The 22,050-nt window shown below is 39.1% G+C and overlaps 1 protein-coding gene and 1 long non-coding RNA gene across 3 annotated transcripts in view; both read left to right on the plus strand.

The window, feature by feature from the left end:
* NCEH1 (neutral cholesterol ester hydrolase 1) overlaps nt 1–22,050 on the plus strand; it is an 85,561-nt gene that overhangs the window by 41,262 nt on the left and 22,249 nt on the right. The gene's annotated exons all lie outside the window — the stretch shown is intronic.
* Nucleotides 289–17,962, plus strand: LOC116665056. The gene is made up of 3 exons (XR_004321649.1): nt 289–1,063; nt 3,971–3,977; nt 17,952–17,962. It is a non-coding gene; the product is annotated as an uncharacterized LOC116665056 (long non-coding RNA).

The following is a 22,050-nucleotide window of genomic DNA, read 5'->3' on the forward strand; positions in this document are numbered from 1 at the left end:
TATTAACTCAGTCTTTGTAACAATCCAGTGAGGTAAGCACTATTATTTCTATATTATAAATGAAGAATTTGAGGCACAGTGGGCCTAAGTAACTTGCCCAGATCACACACTCAGAGCTGGGACTTGAATTCAAGCAGTCTGGCTTTGAAGTTAGTGCATTAAAAGCTGAAGAAATTGCATGTCTTTTAGACTATCATTGTCTTATATCAGAGATCTTCATCAGACTCTGCCAAGGTATCAATTCATTTTAGAATAATATGCATCACCTGAAAAGAGTTCCTTAGACTTTAGGTACCTAAGGTACAGTTGGTGACATGACATTTTGTTGCATAAATTAAAGTACTTTACTTGAATTCTGTCCTGATAGTGCACTGTCTGCCACAACATGAAGGTAGTAAAGAAGCAGTTGCAAGTAGGATTGACACTTTCCTGAACAAAGGGCTTTGGATTTGTTCAAGTGATTGCCATGTGTTGGGCCCAGAGATCTGGCTTATGACTATGGAAAAGGTGACTTTGATCTCTGAAGTTATTAAAGGCAGGTGTCTTCAGCTGACCACCAATAATAAAAGAAACTCACCACGGCCTCTGTCATTGTTTAATTGAATAATCATTAAGTGCTGGGCACTGGGGTTATAGCTACTCACAAACAAACAGGACTTGGCCTTCCTGGAGCTATAATCCCATGCCAAAAGTGTGTGGCAAATAATTATATAAAGGAAAATACAAGAAATATGGAGAAATTTGTTGGCCAGCCATTAGTCTTTGAAATCCCCTAAAGACATGAAATCCCCTGAGGAAACAGTGTTGAATGAGAAGAGAGGAGTTTTAGTGTTGGGGAGAAAAGGCAGAGCCAGCAAAGGAGACAGAGCAGTCAGAGAATAAAGGGGGGAAACAAATGTCAAAGAAACCAAAAACCAATGAAGAGCTCCACCAGTTGGGAGTGATCGACTGTGTTGAATTCCCCTAAGAAATGGGGACTCTGAGGATGGAGTTGAGCCTATCAGCTCTGCATCCCTGGTGGACCCCTCAGTGAATAAGCCACAAAACATACTCCCAGGCAACGGTGGCTTTTACATTCCTGCATCTCAACCTGTAGCCTGTTCGTTGGAATGATTTCAAGGATGTCTGCCAAAAATAATGTTTTGATTTTGGCAGTGTTGCTACTGAGCTATCACTTATAACAGAAAACAGTGAAAATATCCTTTATAACTTGTGATTTAAAAACCTGAGAGGGAGGTTACTGATGGATATTACTGAGCTACTAAATACATTTATATATAAATATATGTGATAGTTATAAATATGTAACTACCTAGTATATTAAAGAAGTAAATAATATGTTTAAAATATTTTTTAAAAGGGAAAGAAAAAGTAAAGAAACTCCCCTTCCCCAAAATCACTTTAAATTTGTGTTGGTTGGTTCATCTAATGTGGAAACATATTTTAAAACCTGTACTCCTACAGGCTAAATAGCTTTTCCTGTCTGCTTCCCAGTGAGGTTCACATCAGATGAGTATTAAACTTGCTTCCTTGCAGATTGCTGCCTATTAATCCTCTAGTTAGCAGCGTACCATTTAAATGCATGTGCTGTACTTCTGTCAAGGACAGTGAGCCAGTATTTCACTGGACACACAGTGTGCCTGATTCAGGTCTTAGTGGCCACAGAAACCCCTACTGACCCAAACCAATAATTTCTCAGTCTTACTTCCTCACATGGCCAATCCAGATGGCACCATTCTTCAATTTAAATGAAAATATATCTTGGATGAAGAGAAGAACATTGTTATTGGTTATGACTACAGAAGGAACCTGTTTGGAGGTGATTTTCAATCACTTTAAAAACAGTAACATGATTCCCATAAAAGTATATTTGGGGGCAAATCATTGAATTTAAACTGCTTTAAAAGTTAGACTTTGATTTGGGTGCAGTGGTTCTGCCATTCTCTCCCTCACCTTCCTTTTTGTTTTTTTTTTTCAATTTTAGGTTTAGCCTGGTAGCATTTTTTAGTTCTATATACTTGTGATCCTTTAAGTTGTTGCACTTAAGATTGGTTCCTATGGTTTTAGTGCATATGGGAGAGCCAGATTTACTTAGGGTCTTTTTATAACTATTGAAATTGTGCTTAATATGTAATGTTATGCTCTGTTACACCTCTTACTCTTTCTGTTCATAGAGGAAAATAATGCATTATCCATTCTCTAAAGTACCCATATACTTTCAACAATTTATCCATCACCCAGAAGGCGACAGACACTGCAGAGACCTTGAGGTGCTCACATTCTAGTTTGGAAAAAACAAGTAGACAACTTCAACAAAACCTACCAAGTGCTGCAGTCATGGTACGTGGTGGGTGCTATGGGAGTCCAGCAGAGGAAGCCTCTGTGCATCTGGGGAATTCAGGCAAAGGATCCCAGAGAAAGTGCTGGCTGAGCTGAGCCTGAAAGGATGAGAAGAAACACATCACATATATGGGGAAGGAAGGACATTCCAGGAAGAGAAAACAGCAGGTGCAAAACCCTGAGGTGGGAGAGCATGACACATACAGGGAGTTATTTCTATTTCATTTCTGAAAGGTATAGAACAGTTTGAGGGAGATCTTTATAGAACTGAGCCATGGGTGGAACTAGTCTCAGTCTTGTTAAGATATATTTCACTGTTTTAATTATGGTAACTTTAAGTAAGCTAAGAGGATTGTGAAAACACACAACCAATATATGATTTTTCAAGAATAAGTACTACTTGGTGAAATAAGCTTTAAACTACTTACTAAAAATATTCTCTGTTACAAACCAATAGAATAGTATTTAAATTCTGGTGACCAAATACATAATTTGATTGAAAACAATGTTTTTCTATTGTTGTTTGGTTTTAGTAACTTTTTGTCTTAGAATGACTTAAAGAAATGTTTGTTTTTCTTATTGTGTTCCTGATGTGCTGCATCAGAAAGTCTTTCCTCGATTAAAGTTTGAAACAAACACTGCAGTTGTTGGTAGCTATGGTGCCTTACTTGAGACAAAAGATTCTTGCCTGTTCATCAAAGGCGTTGGGTCTCTGGTTAGAGAGCTCTTACTTTAACCACCCAGTCCAATTTCTGTCTCACCCCTATTTTCCTCTCTCACTCCACCCTTTTTTTTCCCCCTCCAAAGAACACACTGCTATTGGTGATCATTTCTTTAATTACTTGTAGGTGATATGTTTAAGTAATCCTTCTCCCTTGCTGGGTTGGAAGCTCTGTGAGGGGAGGGAGCAGATCTGTCGGCTTCCCTGCTGTGTACCCAGCTCCTAAAAGTACCTGGCACAAAGTAAACACTCCCATAATTGCTGAGGGGATCGATGATGAGTGATTCAGAGTTCCTGGACAGCTTCCACAATAAAGAGGGTTAGTGATAACAACTGGACAGGAATTTTCTCTGTACATCCTACTTCTCAAATAAGGCATCATTAGTAGGACCAATCAGCAAAATGTGTTAGCTTTTGCCTTGAATTCCTGTTTCCTTTTCATGAAGAGCCCAAGTAGGAAATGATAAGGGGGAAGCTGCTTGCTTTTTCAGAAGGCGGGACCTCAGAAGCAACAATGAAAGAACACATAATCAGCACTATTAGCACATTCAGCAATTATACTGAGCACTCATTATGTACCAGGCAGAAGGCTAGACCTAGGGGAACAAAGGTGAAGGAGATAGATCTAGAAACTCATAGTGTCAATACAGCAAGTACCAAAATAGAAACTTGAACCAAGTTCTAGAGAGCATTGAGGCAGGAGTGACGACTGACTGAGGAGTGAGTTGGACAGGGTGTCACAGAGGAGTGGACATTTGAAATGGACACTGAAGGAAGAATTGGAATTTAGCCTCATAGGAGAAATTCCATTAATGGATGGAACCCTGCAGTTCAGCCTTCTGTATCTTTGAGGAAAGTATGCACTACATGGGCAAGACAGACAAGTTTTACCTGCAAAGGTGTGTACAGGGAAGTGGTGTGTAGGAATATGAATAGGTAAAGGGTGTGTTAGGGCTGTAGGGGATGTCAGAAGTGGAATGTGTTCTTTAATCTCTGGCTATTTCGGCCACTTAAAAAACTTTTCCCATAGAAACATATTTCCTTTAGTAAATTAGAGGACAGAATTATTTTTTAAATACCATAACAGGTACATAATGATGCTATAGAAAACGTAGAAAACAGAAGAATTTACCTACAGTCTCACCATAACACAGTCATCATTTGCTTTTTGTTGTATTTCCTTTCAATCTCTTCTTTTTGTGTATATGTTGTCTGTCTTTTGTTAGCTGTCATATTGTACATACAATTTTATACACAAATTATTTTACTTGTCATTGTACCAGAAGGATATACCACATTATTCCTGCATGGTATTCCTTTCTCTTTGTAATGGATGTATCAAAGAGCAGGTGCCATTTTTAACATAACTATTCCCCTATTGCCTAAACCTTAGACTGTTTAGTTTCTTGCAATTATAGGTAATGTTACACTGAAAATATATTTGTGTCTATAATCTTTTTTGCTTTTAAGATTTTACCCTAAGAGATTCCTCCAAATTAGAACCACTAGATCAAAGAGTATAAATATTTTTGCAGATCCTGTTTCTTATTTCCAAGTTATTTTCCTATTTGTATGATTAATAGCAATATGAGGGAGTGCTGATTGTGCTATATTCTTTCCAGCATGAACTAGTGTAATTGACTTTCTAAGCTTATTAATTTAATAGCTTAAATGGATACCTTGTTTCTTTGAAAACAGTTGGCATTCAAATATTTGCTCATTCCTTCAATGACTACTTATTATATATATACTTTATATCAGTTCTGGGGAAAAAGTAGTAAACAAGCGTAATTCTTGCTCTCACACTGTATATTCTTACACTTAAAGAAAATTTCATTTAAAAAAATACTTGAGAGGTAAAACATTTTTGCAAAACTTATACAGCTGGTAAGCAGCTAAGAAGGGGTGTCCACCTGGTCTTTTATTTCAATCCCTTGTTCCTTCCAATCTGCTAGACTACTCTGCAAAGGCAAAAATAGGGGCTTGTTAGCAGAGTACCTGTTCCTCCAGGTGTCTTCCTCTAAGCTTTAACCTAATGATGATGCTGTTGCTAGTACTCAGAACTTTTCTAAAACAGTTTTTTTTTTAGAAATTTCATTCCAAGCCATTGCATGAGATACTCACGAACATCAGCCTCATTGCTTTATAGTCTCATCTTGTTTATGAACAAAATGTGGTCCCCAGCTTCATCACACACCTTGTTATCTAGAGGAACAATGGCTTTTCCAGGAATCAAATCCAACTTCAAGGAAACAGGATTTGTCCTCTTTAAGGGTATATACAAAGGAGTGCCCAAAGTCTCTGAAAGTCGTTGTAGAAAAATAGCTTAGTCAATATTTTTAGTCAGTTGGAACACACATGTGAACCCCCTACCTCTTTGCAAAGGTTAAGACATTTACATGCTGTGGAAGTTACTTTATTTTTCAGTTTGTGTGAGGACTGTCAGCTTCCACTCCTGCTTGAGCACCTATGGGTTACCACCAAGTGTTTGACACGTCTGTCAATTTCAAGGAGAAGGGCCAGTGACCTTCAGCACAGTCTTGGTGATAGCACTTGTCATTATAACACCCGGTTATAAACAGCCCACTTCCTGGTGTCCTTGGGGTGGGAGTGGGGGCTGAGGAAGGAGGTAGCATTTAGGCATCTTGGACCTTCTTTTTTTTTTTTAACATTTTTTTATTGAGTTATAGTCATTTTACAATGTATCAAATTCCAGTGTAAAGCACAATTTTTCAGTTCTACATGAACATACCTATATTGTCACATTTTTTTCACTGTGAGTTACAAGATCTTGTGTTTATTTCCCTGTGCTATACAGTATAATCTTGTGTATCTGTTCTGTATATGCCTGTCAGTATCTACAAATTTTGAAATCCCAGTCTGCTTCTTTCCACACCCCGTCCCCTTGGCAACCACAAGTTTGTATTCTATGTCTATGAGTCTGTTTCTGTTTTGTATTTATGTTCTTTTTTTTTTTTAAGATTCCACATATGAGTGATTTCATATGGTATTTTTCTTTCTCTTTCTAGCTTACTTCACTTAGAATGACATTCTCCAGGAACATCCATTTTGCTGCAAATGGCGTTATGTTGTCAGTTTTTATGGCTAAATAGTATTCCATTGTATAAATATACCTCATATTCTTTATCCAGTCATCTGCTGATGGACATTTAGACTGTTTCCATGTCTTGGCTATTGTAAATAGTGCTGCTATGGACATTGGGATGCAGGTGTCATTTTGAAGTAGGGTTCCTTCTGGATATATGCACAAGAGCGAGATTCCTGGGTCATATGGTAAGTCTATTCCTAGTCTTTTGAGGAATCTCCATACTGTTTTCCACAGTGGCTGCACCAAACTGCATTCCCACCAGCAGTCTAGGAGTGTTCCCTTTTCACCACAGCCTCTCGAAAATTTGTCATTTGTGGACTTTTGAATGATAGCCATTCTGACTGGTGTGAGGTGATACCTCATTGTAGTTTTGATTTGCATTTCTCTGATAATTAGTGATATTGAGCATTTTTTCATGTGCCTATTGATCATTTGTATGTCTTCCTTAGAGAATTGCTTGTTTAGGTCTTTTGCCCATTTTTGGATTGGGTTGTTTGTTTTTTTCTTCTTATGTCATATGAGCTGTTTATATATTCTGGAGATCAAGCCTTTTTTGGTTTCATCGTTTGCAAAAATTTTCTCCCATTCCGTAGGTTGTCGTTTTGTTACTTAGAGTTTCCTTTGCTGTGCAGAAGCTTGTAAGTTTAACTAGGTTCCATTTGTTTATTCTTGCTTTTATTTCTATTGCATGGGTAGACTGCCCTAGGAGAATATTTTTGAGATGTATGTCAGATAATGTTTTGCCTATATTTTCTTCTAGGAGGTTTATTGTATCTTGTCTTATGTTTAAGTCCTTGATCCATTCTGAGTTTATTTTTGTGTATGGTGTAAGGGAGTGTTCTAACTTCATTGATTTACACGCTGCTGTCCAGTTTTCCCAACACTATTTGCTGAAGAGACTGTCTTTATTCCATTGTATACTCTTGCCTCCTTTGTCAAAGATTAGTTGACCAGAAGTTTGTGGGTTCATTTCTGGGCTCTCTGTTCTGTTCCATTGGTGCGTATGTCTGTTTTTGTACCAATACCATGCTGTCTTGATTACTGTAGGTCTATAGTATTGTCTGAAGTCTTGGAGAGTTATTCCTCCAGCCTCTTTCTTTTTCTTCAGTAATGCTTTGGCAATTCTAGGTCTTTTATAGTTCCATATAAATTTTATTATGATTTGTTCTAGTTCTGCGAAATATGTCCTGGGTAATTTGATAGGGGTTGCATTCAATCTGTAGATTGCCTTGGGCAGTGTGACTATTTTAACAATATTGATTCTTCCAATCCAGGAGCATGGGATATCTTTCCATTTTTTTAAGTCTTCTTTAATTTCCTTCATCAATGTTTTATACTTTTCCATGTATAAGTCTTTCACTTCCTTGGTTCCTAGGTATTTTATTACTGTGGGTGCTGTTTTAAAGGGGATTGTTTCTTTACTTTCTTTTTCTGTTGATTCATCGTTAGTGTAAAGAAGTGCAACTGATTTTTGAACGTTAATCCTCAGGACTGGACGGCTTCACCGGGGAATTCTCCGAAAAATACAAGGAAGAACTCATACTAGTCCTTCTCAAATTCTTCCAGAAGATTGAAATGGAGGGAATACTCCCAAATTCATTCTGTGAAGCCACCATCACCCTGATACCAAACCAAAAAAGAGAATTACAGACCAATATCACTGATGAACATAGATGCAAAAATCCTTACCAAAATATCAGCAAATAGAATCCAACAGCACATAAAAAAGATTATACATCACAGTCAAGTGGGGTTCATCCCAGGATCACAAGGGTGGTTCAACATATGCAAATCAATCAATGCAATACATCACATCAACAAGAGAAAGGACAAAAACCACACGATCATCTCAATAGATGCAGAAAAAGCATTTGATAAAATTCAACACCCATTTATGATAAAAACTCTCACCGAAGTGGGTATAGAGGGAACATATCTCAACATAATAAAAGCTATATATGACAGACCTACAGCCAGCACAGTACTCAACGGTGAAAAACTCTCAAAAGCTTCCCACTAAAATCTGGGACAAGACAAGGCTGCCCACTATCACCACTCCTATTCAACATAGTCTTGGAAGTCCTAGCCACAGCAATCAGGCAAGAGAGAGAAATAAAAGGGATCCAAATAGGAAAAGAAGAGGTAAAAGTGTCAGTATATGCCGATGACATGGTACTATATATAGAAAACCCTAAAAGCTCCACACAAAAACTACTAGAACTAATCAAAGAATTCAGCAAGATAGCAGGTTACAAGACTAATGTTCAAGAATCAGTTGGACCTTCTTTCATATTCATATATCATATCATATCATATTATAGTCTCTTTAACACATTTTCCTTTTATTTTCTTTCTCTAACCAGTTAATTATCTCATAAAAATTAGTCTTTATCCCATTTCTTTTGTGATCTCCAAGAACGATCATAATTGCTTCTAACAAGACAATAGGCAAATCAAGGAAAACAAAATCTGTGTGTTTTTAAGGGAAAATAATTTTTTTAAATTGAAGTATGGTTGATTTACAACATTGTGTTAGTTTCAGGTATACAGCAAAGTGATTCGTGTATATGTGTGTGTGTTTGTGTGTATATATATATGTATAAATATATAAATCTGAATTATTTTCTATTATAGGTTATTATAAGAAATTGAATACAGTTCCCTTTGTTATACAGTAAATTCTTGTTGCTTATCTGTTTTATGTATAGTAGTTTGTATCTGTTAATCTCATACTCCTAATTTATCCCTTCCCTTCCTCGCCTTCCCCTTTGGTAGCCATAAGTTTGTTTTCTATGTTTGTGAGTCTTTCTAGTTTGTATATGATTCATTTGTATTATTTTTTAGATTCCATATATGTGATATCATATAATATTTACCTGTCTGACTTACTTCACTTAGTATTATATTTTCTAGGTCCATCCATGTTGCTGTAAAGGCAACATTTCACTCTTTTATGGCTGAGTAATATTCCATTGTGTGTATATACACATATATATGTGTGTGTATATATGTATATATATACATACATCTTCTGTTGATGGGCACATGGGTTTTTTCCATGTCTTGGCTATTATAAATAGTGCTGCTATGAACATTGAGTGCCATGTATCTTTTCAAATTAGAGTTTGTGTCTTTTGGGGATATATGCCCAGGACTGGGGTTGCTGGATGGTATGGTAACTCTCTTTTTAGTTAAAGACATCCATACTGTTTCCCATAGTGGCTGCATCAATTTACATTCCCACCAACAGTTTAAGAGGGTTCCCTTTTCTCCACACCCTCTCTAGCATTTATTATGTGTAGACCTTTTGATGATAGCTATTCTGACCTGTGTGAGGTGATACCTCACTGTAGGTTTCATTTGCATTTCTCTAAGAGTGATTTTTGCACATCTTTTTGTGCTCCTGTTGGCCATCTGGATGTCTTCTTTGGAGAAATGTCTATTTAGGTCTTCTGTCCATTTTTTTGGTTAGGTTATTTGTTTTTTTGATAATGAGTTGTATGAGCTGTTTGTATATTTTGGAAATTAAGCCCTTGTTGTTTGCATCATTTGCAAATATTTTCTCCCAGTCTGTAGGTTGTCTTTTCATTTTGTTTATGGTTTCCTTTGCTATCCAAAAGCTTTTAAGTTTGATTAGGTACCATTTACTTATTTTTGCTTTTATTTCTTTTGCCTTGGGAGATAATCTAAGAAAATATTGCTACACTTTATGTCAGAGAATGTTTTACCTGTGTTCTCTTCTAGGAGTTTTATGGTATCATGTCTTATATTTAGGTCTTTAAACCATTCTAAGTTTACTTTTATATATGGTGTGAGGGTGTATTCTAATTTTGTTGATTTACATGTAGCTGTCCAACTTTCCCACCACCACTTGCTGAAGAGACTTTTTCTCCGTTGTATATTATTGCCTTCTTTGTTGTGAATTAATTGACTATTGGTGTGTAAGTTTATTTCTGGGCTCTCTATTCTGTCCCATTGATCCATATGTCTGTTTTTATGCCAATACCATGCTGTTCTGATTACTGTAGCTCTGTAGTTTTGTCTGCAGTGTGGGAGGGTTATGCCTCCAGTTTTGCTCTTTTCCTCAGCATTGCTTTGGCAATTCTGGATCTTTTGTGGTTCCATTATCAATTTTAGGATTATTCTAGTTCTGTGAAAAATGTCTTAGGTATTTTGATAGGGCTCACATTAAATCTATAGATTGCTTTGGGTAGTATGGACATTTTAACAATATTAATTCTTCCAATTCAAGAGCATGGGACATCTTTAAGGGAAAAGAATTTTTTAAAAAGAAACAAATGCATCAGCCTGTGCAGTCTTTGGGAGGACCCGTAACTCCCATTAGACTCTCCATAATCCCAATATCCATTGTCATTGCTCTCTAATTAAACTACTTCTGTGCATCATGGTAATTTAAAATGTAAAACGAAACCCAAAAAGTCATATATTTCTAATTTTATGTATTGGCTTTATTTATTATTGTCCAGGTTTGGGGATAGAATACTGTCAATTTTGCATATTGTCTGTTTGAAAAAAAAGGATCTAACTTTCATAGAACAAGCTTGAGAGCTAGAGATTGATGTGTAGATACATTATTTATGGCCCACACTGCATATTAAATATCTAAAAATTCATTGCCAATACCTGAAATTTGAAATAGCTCACACAATCTAGTATCCCTGCTTCTTTTGAAAAATCAGATCATCTGACAACACTGGGCCAGAATTTCCACATCATACGATCACCTGGGGAGCACCACAGCTTCTTCCTTATTCAGGACATTGTTTTTCCAGTTTTCCACAAGCCTCTCCACTCCCTGATGTATTATACCTATTTTACCTATATGCATGAGCTGCTCTGGCCCCTGAAGACATGAGTTTATGACCTGTGTTCTACAGCTAAAACTCACTTAATGTTTCATGTAATTGGCAAATATTTATTGAACAATTTTCATTTTGCACAAGTGTTCCAAATGGTTCCTGTGCTTGAATGGTTCAGAATCTATTTGGGGAAATGGGATTTAATTGCATAGCCAGTAAAGTAATACAGGAGTATAAACCTAGACATGTCAGGAGGCGGTAAGTACATGGGTAATTTTCAGATGGGCAATGTAGTTAACGAACTGTAAACTCAGAGAAGGACTGAATGACCTTGAGAGGGTTAAGATCAAAGCTGTACTTTGAATGGTGAGTCAGAATAGCATTGCAGGGAGGCTAGGGGAAGGGGAGGGAAGATGAAAAGAATGTAAAATATGAACAAAAGCAAGTTGATAAGAATGAGCATTTTGGGGAACTGTAAGTAGGTAAGCCTGTGAGTTTGGTTGGATAAAGGAGCTGTTTATCAGAGTATGGACTGTCCCTCATCCGTGAATACTATCTGACATTCATCCTTTAATTCTTCCCATCATTGACTATTCACTCCACAATTGTTCTAGAAATACCCACACCAAAGGCAGCAAGCAGTTTGTGCAAACACTTGGCACACCTCCCTTTATGCAAAGCATGTTTTCCACTTTCTCAAAACTCCTTCTTTGTGTTACTGCTTCCTAGCCCTCCCTCCTCCAAGGTAAAATGGAGAGGAGACCTTGATTCTTGGCCAGGTAAGCTCTCTAGAATCAGCTGGGAAAACTTGGAGAAAACAAAAAGGAAGCCTAGAGAGGAAGGAAGGGCAGTTTGGACTGTACTAGCAAATTTTTTAAACGGCCCATGTTCTCCTGATCCTTTCACCTAACTAAGGCCCTCATCTGGAGAGTCTCACCCTCAAATCTCCTCCAGGACATTTTGCTCTGGACTTGTTCTTCTAATTCCCTGGAACCCCTGAGAAGGATCCTTAGGATGGCTTTGCATGCCCGTGTCCCAGTGTGTAGTGTTGCATAGAAGTTGTATAACTGAGGAAACCCAGCGCAGGCTTATGTTGAATGGAGGTAGGATCAAGCTGAAATAATATCCAGCATCCACCCTTCTCACCTCCCTTCAAAGTCATACACTGCATGAACATTTGTAGTCCCGGGAACATCCTGGGACAAAGCATATTGAGTGTACTGAAGACCAGAAAGAATTGGATCCAGCAGAGGGGAAATAACACTTAAAGGAGTAGGCCCTGGCCTGGGATTCAGAGCTGGTTTGGAGCTCTGGCTCTGGCCCCAAAATAGAGTAAGACACTGGTAAATCATCCAAATGCGGTTTCAGCTTTGATTTGTAAAACAAGAGGGCTGGACTAGGCAAGGTCTTCCCAAATCAGTTTTAAGGGATTTTAATAGATGTGAAAAGATGAAAGACTAAGCAGAGTTAAATAAATTTCTTGTTTACTACTGGGACTTGTCAGTGTCTTTAAAAACCTGATGTGCGTTGTGAATCTCTTGAGAGAAGAATTGATATGCACCATATCCCAAGCTTAGTTAATCACAGAACTTTTCACTGTCTGTCCTCTGTGCAAAATTATCTCCTCAAACTGCTGTTACATAGAAATCAGCTTGGGAAAAGCTGCTGTGTAGTTTTCTTGTCAGATCTAATATGCTCATATTCTAAGTATGTAAAGAGGCAACAAAAGCCTGGAAAGCCAGACGTGTCAAAGAGAGCTCAGGGATCGGGTCATCGAACACTTCTGAAAAGATTGCAGATGGTAAGGATTTAGAGCAACGTTGTTGAAACATGGATGTTCTAGCTAAGGGATCTGGGAGGCAGATGGAACAGTTAAGTGGGAGGATGGAATTAAAACAACAAAATAAGTATAGAGTTAAGCAATTTTGCTATGAAGGGAAAGAGAAAGAAAGCTTAGGGTCACAGAAACATTCTGAGATAAAATGAAACTTTTTTTCATAGATTCGTAGTAAAAGAACCTGGGGCTAGGACTCTGTGACCTGAATTGTAGTCTAAACACATTGGTAACTGGATGATTTGGAACTTGTCACCCCACCTCTCCAGGCATCAGTTTCCTTAACTTTCAGAGAAGACAGTCTATATGCACAGACTTTTAAGGTTTTAAAATTATATGACTTTATTGGCATCTAGTTTAAGTTAGTTGGGATTGAGCCCTTCAGAAAGGGATTTGATGAGGAAAGATGTATGAAGAAATGAGGGCTGAGACATAGATTAGAGAGAATTAGGTCACAAGAGGCCCATTCTAAGCACCACAGGGATGGGTCTTTAATGGTACTCTATGAAACTATGAGGTCCAGCTACTGGGGTTTCTCTGCAGAATTGCACATAGACTAGATGGTATCTGTTCAGTTGGCTTTTTTATATTAGTGTGGCTTAATTTCCCAGCTAAACTGACTAGTCATTTGAACTAAACTGAGTTACCATTAATTCTTCTGAGGAATTGATTTACTTGATTAACTTCCATCCTGATTTTTTTTTTTTTTTTTTTTTGGTTAGTAGAGTGTCCAGATAATTGCACTTTAGTGAGCCATTTCCAATTTTTGTCTGTTTGTAGTCTTGTGACATTTTCTAGATTTGATTTTTTTGGGTGTTTGCTAAGGTAAAATTAGCTTTAGTAATTTCACAATTATGAGACATGATAATGCATGTCTTGGTAAATAGTTTCAGATATATGGGAAGCACCAGTGTAGTTCTTTGTTAAGGATTAAATATACATTTCTAAGTGTGGTGGTGGACACCCATGCTTTCCACGAGTGTTTGTTGCACACATACTGAATGCCAGGTAATGTGCTGGAGAAGAAGCCATGGACAAATGCATTGTTGTTATCCTTATCGCCTGTGATAATGGGTGTCTAGCTTCAAAGAACTATTGCCTGCAAACATGCACTCCCTAATTCATTTTTACTTAATGATTCTATGCATTTTATATTATAAAAGAATGATAAAGTGGTAACTTTCAGTGAAGCATTAATGGAAAGAAAATTGCTTAGTCACCTTATTTATCCAGTACACGGTAAGAGAGGAGGAAAATGTTTGATAATACTGTTTTCTTAATACCACAGTGGTAAAAAAATTACCTTTTTTTTTTTAGTAAATTGCTGAGTCACGCATAATTCAAAACCCACAAAAAAGCTAAACATCTCATGTGAAATGCGTTCTTCTTGAAAATCCTTAGCTGCTGTGTCTATCCTTGAGCAAAAATTTGACTACCCATCATTCTATATTTACACAGCAAAATAATGAAGGCACAGCTAATGCAAGCAAACTTAAATCTTGGCTACTTCTGAGCTGGGGGTGTGGGCACACACTTGGATTGGTGGTTTTCCTGGCCTCATTAACAGTAATATCCTGATCTCCATCCAACACAGACTTCTTTGCATCTATCACTCTCTTCCAAATTGTACAGCTGATGATCTCATGATTACAAAAGATAACAATTTTTCTTGGATTCTGCTTTTTCTGCACTAGGAAATTCAGGGATGAAGGGGTTGAGGAATTAGGCATCGAAAACGTTCAGTTTTGGCTTGGTGTTTCCTGTGTAGTGTGCTATTATGACGAATGGGTTTCAAAATGAAAATCTTTATACCTACTTGACAATCTTTATAAGCCTCAATTTCTAATCCTTCCAGAAGAGATCATGAAAAAGTGATCTCAAGTGTAACTCTTCTTCTACACCTTTGGGTATAGTTACTGTGTTCAAATGAAAGTCAAATTTAAACCTAAGGGGCTGGCCAGGATCTGACTGCTTCTATTTCATATATTTTAGGAATGTCAAAACAGGTTCACATTGTATTTTAATGAAAAATCTGGTCTTTTTAAAGTCTACCAATGTTTTAAAATGTTTAGGTTTTGTTTTTTGTTTTTTGTTTTTCCCCTTAGTTTTCTTCCTCCTCTTCAGCCTCTGCCCCTTCTTATTTCTCTACATCATCAGACACTTCAGACTGGGCATCCTGACCATTAGATACACCTCATCGTTGTCCTCTTCCTCCTCCTTTTCCCACCTCTTTGTCCACAAGTTCTCAGTCTCTAAGTTCTTTGCGTCTCTCTCCACCTCGCCTGTGCGCTCATGGACCTTGGCAATTAAGGCCTTGTAGATGCCATTATACTTGTTCCCAAAAGACTGAAATCCCTTCAAATTTTGCTTCTTTCTGACTCGTTGCTTCTGCAGCTTTTTGAGGGCAAGGACTCCGTTTTTCACAGAGCAAGTCAGGCTCTCACAAGAGCCATTTTTTAGGCTTTGGTACATTCTCTTCCAGGGACTGGGACTCCTCTGCCAAGTGACTCGTGCACCCTCAGTCTCCACTGTGCACTGGGCGCTCCACCACCACCTCTTCCGCTGCCGCCTGGCCTGGCTCCAAGGGTCTCTTGTTGCCTGAGTCTGTGGTGTTGGAGGGGTGGCAAAGGGGAGGGATGGCTCCTGCGGAGGCCCAGCTGCAGGGAAGGAAAGTAGGCCACCCTGGGGAGAGGCTGGAGGAAGTGGGAGAGGGCAGGCCTGTGACCGGAGCTCCTGCACAAAATGAGCCTCCTCTGTCCAGGCAGCTTTGAGGCAGACTTAACACCCTCTCCACATCCATTCACCTCTGTGCATTAGCTGCTCCGATACGCAGATGTCTCCAAATGGGTTCCTACCCTGAAAGAGTTGACCGAGGAGATGATACAAACCAAACCTCACACCCAGAAAGGAGAAGTGTGGAAATAGAGTTTGAGCCACATTTTGACACAGAGCGTGACACATAGAGTATAAAGAGTTCAGTTCTGTGCCAAGAAGGGGGCTGAGGCCAGCAGTGGTCACTCAAACATTCTACTGTGGCTTGTCATTGCAAGCCCTGCCCTTAGCAGCACTATCTCAGGACTTCACCCATTACTGTTGCAAATAAAATCAGTCACAACAAAAACTGCCTAATAAGAGACTGTTTCACACTTTGAATTGACAAGGCCAGTGTTTTCTCAACTCTTACGTGCAAAAGAACCACTTGGAGAAATTCCTGGGTCCTACTCCCAGAGATTTTAATTCAGTAGGTAGAGTTAGGGCACAAGAATTTATACTCAAGAGCTGGTAGTCTGTGGAACACCCTTTGAGTAACATTAGAATGGACAGATTGTGTAATGGTGATAGTAGAGGTAAGAGCTAAAAAAAACTGGTTCTCAATGACTTTCTCTTAAAGGCAGGTGAATCTTTAAACCAAATAATTTACTAGCCTATTGGTTTGCCAAACTCCTCTTATTTCTTCATTTGGAATCTATATCTGTCGGTGGAACCAGACTTTTGTTTCCCTAGGTTTTGTCCCTGGGATTGAAAGGGAGAGGGGATGGAGAAGAGGAATAGATGTCATTAAAAAGTATCATAAAGAGAGACTCAAAGTCATATCATAGATATGGGCCATCTCCCTTGTGATGGGATATCTAACCTATAAATTCACCTTACGATGGCAGTGTATCAGTTGGCCCTTGGTTACTGCCCTTCCTCACCTGGGTCGATTTTCCATGCTGAACCCCTAGATGCAGAGGGCCTACCACACTACGCCACTTTATATAAGGTGCCTGAGCATCCACGGATTTTGGTATATGTTGCAGGATAGGTGCTGGAACCAGTCCCTCATGGGTGCTGAAGGACCACTGTATAGTTATCTCACCTATTGTACAGGTATTTTGACTTAGACTTAATATGTTATGAATTCAACACATTAGATTTTTGCCATTGTGGATCATGATTAAACATTCATGAGGAGTAAAGTATTTCAATATCCTGAATCTTAAATTGAGAAGCCTCTCCTGGGGTAAAAGGAAGACCTCCATCATTAGGGACTCCAGATTCTATCGCAACAGCCCAGTCTTATGCTTTCCTTCTTGAGCCTGGTGGGCCAGCCTGTCTCCTGATGCCTCAGGCCAAGGAGTGACTGAACTGCATTAACTTGAAACTGCTGGCTGAAGGAATTTAACTGCTGTAAAGCCACTGGCTTTTGAACTGATGCCAATTTTCTTTGGCCCTGTTTACGGAGGCAAACTGGTCCTGCTACCCAGTCTAGCAGATCTGCTGACAGAGAGACTATGCAGCTGGGAGAGTTTGGGATACATTTTGTGACTTACTTACCCTCTCCACCCTGATTTAAGCCTTTTTCACTCCTAAGTGTTCAAAACCTGTGTGATGGGAAAAGCTCAGCTTTAAATAATGGCTTGGTTATTGATTTTCTTCTGAGCTCTGAGTAATAACATTCAGAGTGATGAGGCAGTCAGTTGGGCTTTTGGGTTCCAGTACTCACTTTATCACTTGGAGCCTTATGATTCTGGGCAAGACCTTTAACTTGTCTAAGCCTCACAAGAGCAAAAATTGAGTATAATTAATACCCACTCTTCCTTTTTCACAGGTTGTGAAATTCAAACAAGTGAAAGTTCAAATGGTCATAAACTGTAAAGCATTCTAGGAGAATAATTAATATGAATGTTACAATTTATTATGTATTTTCTATTGTATGTATTTATTATAATCACATTCTGAATGTACACAAAGGGGTTTTAATTTATTGTAATCATCACCTCAATCTGGCTCTTCAGACATATGAAGATGTCTATAAAAAAAATCACTTGCCTTTTATCTTTCGGGTTTATATGCCATTTAATAAACAATGTTTCAAAGGTCATGTCTAATTTGCTGCTTCCTGCTTTTGACATAAGGCAGATTAACCCAACTTCTGGAGCATCCTGTGTAACACGCTTGTGAAGTCAGGCAGAGGGCATGAGTGAGCAGGCTCGGATCTGCCATACAGCACAAGGGTGTTAGGAGGTTTTGTTTAGAAGTTTAATTCTTTTGTGCTGCCTTTAGTCAGCTGCTGTTTGAAACACTCAGATGAAAACAAATGCTGCTTGTCCTGGCAATACGGGAGGCTTATTGCAGCTTGACTAGCGTCGTGAGGGACGTTAGTTTATGACCAGCTGTACATGGGATACTGGAAAAAATTTTTGATCTCCAAGCCACAGACTTTGTCCCAAGGAGCTCACAGTCTAGTTATTGCTTTTATATGTGACAGAGATGTGAGTAAAAAAGAACTCTGATTTTTTTTAAGTCTCATTTCACCTGTCATGTGCGTACTGATGGAAACAAAGGAGAATGAGACAGGAGAGGACTGAGAGAGGTGTTACCAGGGAAGGCTGAGAGAGAAATGTGCCAGTGAGGAAGAGCTGGAGGAAAAGGGTGGATGGGGGTCCCTCCTCAACCCAGAGCTAGAGCTGCTGATCCTGGGAGAGTCACATAGCCATTCTGAGCCTCAGTTTCCCTTTGTGTAATATGGGAGACTAAAGGGTCATTCCAGATGTAAAAATCTTCCAGTTTTACGAAGTAGGTTTGAAAATAAATTGACTAGTGAATGGCACTAGAAGATGATGGTTGAGGGTTCTGGAGCCAGTGTGGGTTCAGATCCATTCCACCCCTTCCAGCCTGTGTGACCTTTGGCGATTCACTTGACCACTATGGTCTGAGACCCCACACTAAGAACAGTGACTGGTGGAGAGCAAATGTCAGTATGTGTGAGCTGTTATCCCCCTTGAATATAAGAGGCTTTTGGAGCTAAGCAAATATATTGGCAATATAGAAACTGTCTTCTGTATGACAGTGAAAAATAAACACAAAAGTTTAGGAACTGGAAAGAGACAAGCTTCTCCTTTTTGTGCTCCTCTTGGTTGAATTGCAGTGAGAGAACAAACTGAAGGCTTTAGAGTGAAAGGGTTAGGGTGTCAGATCCCTCCTGAGCTCTTTCTTTCTTCTAATTTACTTTATTAGTGAGTGGTGGCGAGGTTCTCTTCAGGTTTGCTTTATAGCTTGTAATGATCTTAGAGCACTAAACAAATATGAAATTGTAGTAGAGCAGTCTCATCAGAGAACCTTACTGCTACATGATTATATCTGTGCCTCCCAGGCTGGCTTAATAACCCCCTCCAGTGCTTTGCTATACGCAGAGAGTGCCCTATACAGGACTCTTTTTGTCCATGACTATTCTCAGAGTGTGGGACAAAAGGTTTATTTATAAAAATAATGCTGACTAAAGGAAGTGAGGGAGAAAGGACAACTACAGAAAGCGTCCTTAACCAGATGGGGATCTGCCAAAGGACTGAGCAAGAATTCTGCCAATTCTGGGGCTCTGGAGAGAGGAGAAAACAATAGGATAATGTGGATTTACTCCTCACGTGCACGCTTTTTTACTTCTTTATCTGGGAAACTGGGGCTCAGACAACTTGGGAAGCTTGCCCAGGTCATGTAGCTCATAAATGATAGAGCCAGGACTTGGCCTTGGTCTCTGTCCAAGGTTTGTGCTTTTGCCTCTCTAATATATTTCCTTAAGCCTTTCTGCCCTTGCTCAAAGAATCTCAGGGAAGGATAACACAAAGTGATTTTTTTTACAACCTTTTCTACTCAGGAAGCCTTAAAGATGGGGTTTATATCACTTAAAGGGCTCCACTACCCTGAAGTCCTTTTATAGCTCTCAGTTTAAGAATGTGGTGCAGCTGGTAATTCAGCCTGGCTCTGAGCTAATGTGAGATTTACTTTGTGAGTTACCAGAGCTAAGCTAAGGTATTGAGACTTCATTATGTGACAGACTGAAGTGCTGTGAAGACCTAAGCAAATAAAAAGAGGTAACATTATGAGCATTTATGTTCATAAAATTTATGTTCAAAAAAATTAAGTTATGCAAGTTATGCTTGGCTATGCTTGACTAGAGAACTGGAAAGTACAAGGGGAAATGGGGTTGGAATGTAGAGTGGGACTAGACTGGAGTGCCAAGTTCAGATTTTTTTTTCTGTAAGAAACGAAATCAATAGACGTTTTTAAGCAGCCAGGTATTGTGATCAGCCTTTTAGGATAGGAACTCTGGCAACAGTATGCAGCAGGTTATAGAGATAGAAAGTGCTATCTAGCATTTAAGTTAGTAGGCAAATACAGGAAATAATGAGCATCTAATCAGGGCAGCAGTGGGAGTCAGAGTGGAGGCTGGGGGTAGAACTAGATTCAGAAAATGTTGGCAGGTGGAATTGACATGAATTGATTGATCGGCTATCATGTGAGAGAAGGAAGGAACTGGAGAAAGTATTAAGGTTTCTCTTGGGAACTAGGCTTATGGTTAGATCATTAATTGAGAATTTAATGGAGTGAGTTGCTGAGTCAGGAGTGGAGAAGGGACTGTAGAACAGGTTAATTTTGAAGAGTTTCTAAAGCTATATCCTGGAGATGGTTGGAAATGTGGACCTGGAACTTAAGAAAGACAGCTCATGGACTGGAGATAGAGAGGTGGGAGTCATCAGCATATGGATATGCACAGCCACTTACTTTCTTAGGCTGATAGTAAGTACTTCCTATTTTCCAGGTATTATGCCATGGTAGTACATTAGCTTGCTCAGGAAAAGCAGAAATTATGTAGTTGAATAAAATTAAAAATGGAACCTTGGGGAACACCATCATTTTAAGGGCCAGTGGACAGGAAAGGAAGAAACAGTCAATTAAAAAACAAAAGAGAAAAAAGAGGACTTAATTATTAGCATGGCAAGAGAAACAGACTGGAGAGATTCAGGGGGAAGAGAGTTTAAAAAAAGAACAAGTTGTTAAATGCCTACGGAGAGACTAAGTAGGCCACTGGTGTTGACAGTGGGGTCATGGGGTCTTTGGTGAACATAATAAGTACAGTTTCATCAGCAATATGAGTCTGAAAGCCGATCGCAATGGGTAGACTTCAAAGTGGGCAGTCTTTGAAAAGTCACTGTCTTCCGTAGGGTAAAGACAGAACTGACTCACAGAAATCAAGTTGTGTTGAGAGGCAGATCTCTGCTTTCCTCCAGCCTCCTATAAACTCATCTCTTACAGCCTCCCCCTAGGCTAACCCTTCCTACTGTTTTCCAGATCCTATCTCCCCTTCTTCCTCCAGGGTCTCAATTCACATGTCATTTCTTTTCTCCTCTGTAACCTTTGTTTCTCCTTGTTCACAGGCTCTTTCCCTAGAAGCATGCTAAGTCTCTTCTTGGGAAAAAGAAGAAAAAGGTTTTCTTTATTCTTGCCTTCAGGCTATTGTCCAACTGCCTTCCTTACCTCTACAGAGAAAGGACTATTTACATTCACTGTATCTATTTCTTCACTCCTATGCCCTTGGCAACACATTACAGTCTGGCTTCCAGCCCCATATCTCTGACTAAACTGTACTTGCTGGGTTCACCAAGATCCCATGACCATATTACTAATACCAATGACCTACTTTTCCTTTCTGCTGGCATTTAGCAACTTGCTCTTTCTCGAAACTCTTCCCTCTAAACTTCTCCAGTCTCTTATTTGTCTTGCCATGCTAATAATTAATTACTCTTCCTTTGGTGTGGGAGGGGATCTTTTAACGATTGATTCTTCTCTCCTGCCACTGTCCGTTTAAATGATGGTGTTCCCCAAGGTTTCATTTTTATTTTACTCAACTTTATAGTTCCTGCTTTCCCTGAGTAAACTGACCTTCCCTCTCTGGTGGAATTTACTATATTTTAGTCTTCCAGCAGAGCCCCATACTTTCATTAGAGTTGGGTTGGATTAGAGACTCAGCCTCCAGCAAATAAAGGGGTGTTTTTATCCTCATAATCTGGGTGGGAATAGGAAAGAGGATTCTGATGCCTTCTCATCCTTACTGGAGGAGTATGATGCTGAGTATTTACCTATAAAGCAGAGTGAAGGTGGTGGGCAGAAGACTGACGTGTGGAACACATGCCCCATAACCACAAACTTCTGCGTGCCCTTCCCTACCCTTCTCTCCTCCAGCCTACTGATCATTCATTAAAGTCAGTTCAGTCAGCTGACACTGTCTCCAGGCAGCCAGATGGGACAGGCTCTGTCTCTTCTGTCCCAAACTGGGTTATACAAGCCTTTGTTCTTTAAGGTCCATATATTTACTTTAGAAGTTTTTACATCATATCATAATTATCTGTTATGTCTAGGATATTCCCACATTTATATGTTCCTCAAAAATAGGCCCTTTTGTTCATCC

This window comes from Camelus ferus, chromosome 1 (genome assembly GCF_009834535.1).
Source record: "Camelus ferus isolate YT-003-E chromosome 1, BCGSAC_Cfer_1.0, whole genome shotgun sequence".
Lineage (NCBI taxonomy): Eukaryota > Metazoa > Chordata > Mammalia > Artiodactyla > Camelidae > Camelus > Camelus ferus.